At 39.6% G+C, this 4,406-nt stretch overlaps 1 non-coding gene across 1 annotated transcript; it reads left to right on the top strand.

Moving 5' to 3' along the window:
• The first annotated feature begins 3,432 nt into the window (after window positions 1-3,432).
• Window positions 3,433-3,539, top strand: LOC127077637 (small nucleolar RNA R71). Its single transcript, XR_007787426.1, has one exon. It is a non-coding gene; the product is annotated as a small nucleolar RNA R71 (small nucleolar RNA).
• Window positions 3,540-4,406: the final 867 nt, after the last annotated feature.

Below are 4,406 nucleotides of genomic sequence, written 5' to 3'. Positions count from 1 at the left end.
GTGGTTTCTACCTATTTATCAGCTTTATTTTCTTCTAAGGTAGCTATAAGCTTATCGTACGAGAAATCATCGTTAATTGATGTTCTTTCCGGTTCAAGGTTCTCAAGTCTAGAGAGGTGATCTGCTACTACGTTTTCAGTTCCTTTCTTGTCTTTGATTTCCAAATCGAACTCTTGTAGCAACAGGATCCACCTTAGGAGTCTAGGTTTAGCATCCTTTTTAGTTAAGAGGTATTTGATAGCAACGTGGTCAGTGTAGATGATTATTTTGGCTCCGACCAAGTAAGAACGAAATTTATCTAGCGCAAACACTACTGCTAGAAGTTCTTTCTCGGTTGTGGCGTAATTCATTTGTGCTTCATCTAGAGTTCTACTTGCGTAATATATAACATGAAGCTTTTTATCCTTTCGTTGTCCTAAAACAGCACCTACAGCGTAATCACTGGCATCACACATTATTTCGAATGGTTCATTCCAATCTGGTGTTTGCATTATGGGTGCGGAGATCAGTGCTTGTTTTAGCGTTTGAAATGCTTCTAAACATTTATTGTCGAATATGAATTCAGCATCTTTCATCAATAATCCGGTCAACGGTTTAGTTATTTTAGAGAAGTCTTTAATGAATCGTCAGTAAAAACCGGCATGTCCTAAGAAGCTTCGTACTTCTCTCACCGTTTTCGGAGGTTGAAGGTTTTCGATTACCTCTATTTTGGCTTTGTCTACTTCAATTCCTCTGTTCGAGATGATGTGTCCTAAAACAATTCCTTCTTGTACCATAAAGTGGCATTTTTCCCAATTAAGTACTAGGTTTACTTTTACACATCGCTCTAGAACTTTCTCCAGGTTTTCAAGACATTCTTCAAAGCTTTGTCCGCATACGGAAAAGTCATCCATAAATACTTCCATGATGTTTTCTAGAAAATCGGCGAATATTGCCATCATGCATCTTTGGAAAGTTGCAGGAGCATTACATAAGCCAAACGGCATTCGTCTATAAGCGAAGGTACCAAAAGGGCACGTGAACGTTGTCTTTTCTTGGTCATCAGGATGAATTGGTATTTGAAAGAAACCTGAGTAACCGTCTAGATAGTAGAAATGTGAATGTTTTGCTAATCGTTCTAACATCTGGTTAATGAATGGTAAAGGGAAATGATCTTTTCGGGTTGCTTTGTTTAGTTTCCTATAGTCAGTGCACATTCTCCAACCCGATTCGATTCGTTTGGTTATAGTTTCTCCTTTTTCATTTTCAATGACTGTTATACCTCCTTTCTTTGGTACTACGTGTACAGGACTAACCCATTTGCTATCAGATATAGGATATATGATACCTGCCTCTAATAACTTGGTTATTTCCTTCTTCACTACCTCACTCAGGATCGGGTTTAGTCTCCTCTGGTGTTCCCTAGAAGTTTTACAGTCTTCTTCTAGCATGATGCGGTGCATACAAATAGAAGGACTTATTCCTTTAAGATCGGTGATGTTGTAACCTAGTGCGGTTGGATATTTTCTTAAGATATGCACGAGTTTTTCTGTTTCGAGTCTTCCTAGGTCAGCATTAACTATCACTGGTCATTCAAGCTCTAAGTCTAGGAATTCATATCTTAGATTTTTGGGAATTATTTTCAAGTCTAAGGTTGGTTTCTTAAGGCATTGCGTAGGGTCCGGTGTTATTGCTAAACATTGGTTAAGTTTGTCTTCTACAAGATAGTCAGATGATTTGTCTTTTTCTAACTCCGTTTCTTTTATGCATTCATCGATGATATCCATGAAGTAACATGTATCTTCTATTGCAGGTGCTTTCAAAAATTGGGAAAGAATGAACTCAATTTTCTCTTCTCCTACTTCGAAAGTGAGTCGTCCTCGTTTTACGTCTATGATTGCACCGGCAGTTGCTAAGAACGGTCTTCCCAGTATAATGGGTGTGACTTCATCTTCTCTAATATCTATAATTATAAAATCAGTTGGAATGTAGAATTGACCTATGCGCACTGGAACGTTTTCAAGAATTCCTACAGGATATTTGACGGAACGATCTGCTAGTTGCACAGACATTTTAGTTGGTCTTAATTCTCCCATTTCAAGTCTCTTGCATATGGATAAAGGCATAACACTAATACCGGCTCCTAAATCGCATAAGGCTTTGTCAATGACAAATTTTCCTATGTGACAGGGTATAGAGAAACTACCTGGGTCTTTAAGTTTAGGAGGCATATTCTGTATTATAGCGCTACATTCAGCGATGAGTGTAACGGTTTTGCTATCTTCAAGTTTCCTTTTATTAGAAAGAATTTCTTTTAAAAACATGGCATATGAGGGCATCTGCGTAATAGCTTCTGTAAACGGAATTGTGACGTTTAATTGTTTTAGTAGGTCGACAAATTTTTTAAATTGGCCCGCATCTTTGGTTTTAATAAGCCTTTGAGGGTAAGGGATAGGTGGTTTATAAGGTGGTGGAGGTACATAAGGTTCCTTCTTTTCTACGGTTTCCTTATTACTCTCTTCCTTTTCCTTAGGTTCACTTTCTTCCTCAGTTGACTTTTTAGAGTTTTGGTTTTCTATCCTTGGGTCAGACGGTCCTTCCACTTCCGTTCCACTTCTCAGTATAATTGCATGAGTGTGGCTTCTTGGGTTAGGTTGGGGTTGGCCAGGAAATGTACCAGTTGGGGCAGCAGTAGGCGCTTGTTGTTGAGCTACTTGTGATATTTGCGTTTCCAGCATTTTGTTATGAGTAGCCAGGGCATCTACTTTACTTGCTAGTTGTTTAATTTGTTCGCCAGTGTGTACATTCTGGTTTAAGAAATCTTTATTGGTTTGCAGTTGAGAAGCTATAAAGTTTTCCATCATGATTTCCATGTTGGATTTCCTAGGGGCGTTATTGTTAGATGTAGATGGGATCGGCTTCTGATATCCCGGAGGTATAGCTGGGGCTTGATTTGGAGATTGTCCAGGTGCGTATAGAGCACTATTACTCTTATATGAAAAATTGGGATGATTCTTCCAATTTGAGTTATAGGTCTGCGAGTAGGGGCTTCCTTGAGCATAGTTTACTTGCTCCGCTTGGATTCCTGTTAGGAGTTGACAATCTGCAGGAGTGTGACCTTGGATTCCACAGACTTCGCAATTCTGAGTTATGGCAACTACGGTGGCTGGAGGTGATACATTTAAACTTTCAATTTTCTGGACCAGAGCATCCACTTTTGCATTAACATGATCAAGGTTACTTATCTCGTACATGCCAGTTTTCGTTTGAGGTTTTTCCACCATTGTTCGTTCGGTTCCCCACTGATAGTGGTTTTGAGCCATGCTTTCGATAAGTTGGTAAGCGTCAGCATAAGGTTTGTTCATTAGTGCACCACCTGCGGCGGCATCTATTGTTAACCTCGTGTTGTACAGGAGACCATTATAGAATGTATGAATTACTAACCAGTCTTCTAAACCATGATGTGGACAAAGTCTCATCATGTCTTTGTATCTTTCCCATGCTTCAAAAAGAGACTCGTTATCTTTCTGTTTAAATCCATTTATTTGGGCTCTTAACATAGCTGTTTTTCTTGGCGGAAAATATCGAGCAAGAAAAACTTTCTTCAACTCGTTCCATGTGGTGACTGAGTTGGAAGGAAGAGATTGAAGCCATCTTCTAGCGCTATCTCTTAGTGAGAAAGGAAAAAGACGAAGTCGAATTGTCTCTGAAGTGACACCATTAGCTTTAACAGTATCAGCGTATTGGACAAATACGGATAAATGAAGGTTAGGATCCTCGGTAGGATTTCCAGAGAATTGGTTCTGTTGCACTGCCTGCAACAGTGAAGGTTTGAGTTCAAAGTTGTTTGCTTCGATTGCGGGTGGAGCAATACTTGAATGCGGTTCATCTTGCGATGGAGCGGCGTAATCTCTAAGAGCACGAGCTGGTTCTGCCATCTCGGGTATCGAAGGGAAAATATTTTTGAAATCAGGAAGTTCTACAAGAGGGAGATTGTTTGCAGCACGATATTCCCGAATTCGCCGTAAGACTCGGAGATATAGTTCGATATTGTTGATTCGTAAGTAGAACGGCTCGCCTTGTGAGCGAGTGCGTGGCATACAAATCAACGAAAGAAAGAAAAGAGAAAGAAAAGCCTTAGTCTCTACAGCGTAACAGAAGAGTTACGATATCGACTTAAATAAAAGTCCCCGGCAACGGCGCCAAAAACTTGATCGCTCGACTTTATGAGTCGAATTGGGGTACAAACTACAAGTGCACAGTTCTATCGCGTAGTTTTAAAAGATATCGATCCCACAGGGACTTATGAATCGATATACCGTTATCTAAGGTTACTTCGTAAAGCTAAGGCAGGTAATACTTTGATTGTTTGGGGGAAAAGTTAAAACTAAAATAAGATCTAAAATTAATATCTAATAAGCGGATAT

The sequence above is a fragment of the Lathyrus oleraceus genome, chromosome 4 (genome assembly GCF_024323335.1).
Source record: "Lathyrus oleraceus cultivar Zhongwan6 chromosome 4, CAAS_Psat_ZW6_1.0, whole genome shotgun sequence".
Lineage (NCBI taxonomy): Eukaryota > Viridiplantae > Streptophyta > Magnoliopsida > Fabales > Fabaceae > Lathyrus > Lathyrus oleraceus.
Note: the sequence above shows the minus strand (reverse complement) of the source record. Positions and strands in the feature narration are given on the sequence as shown.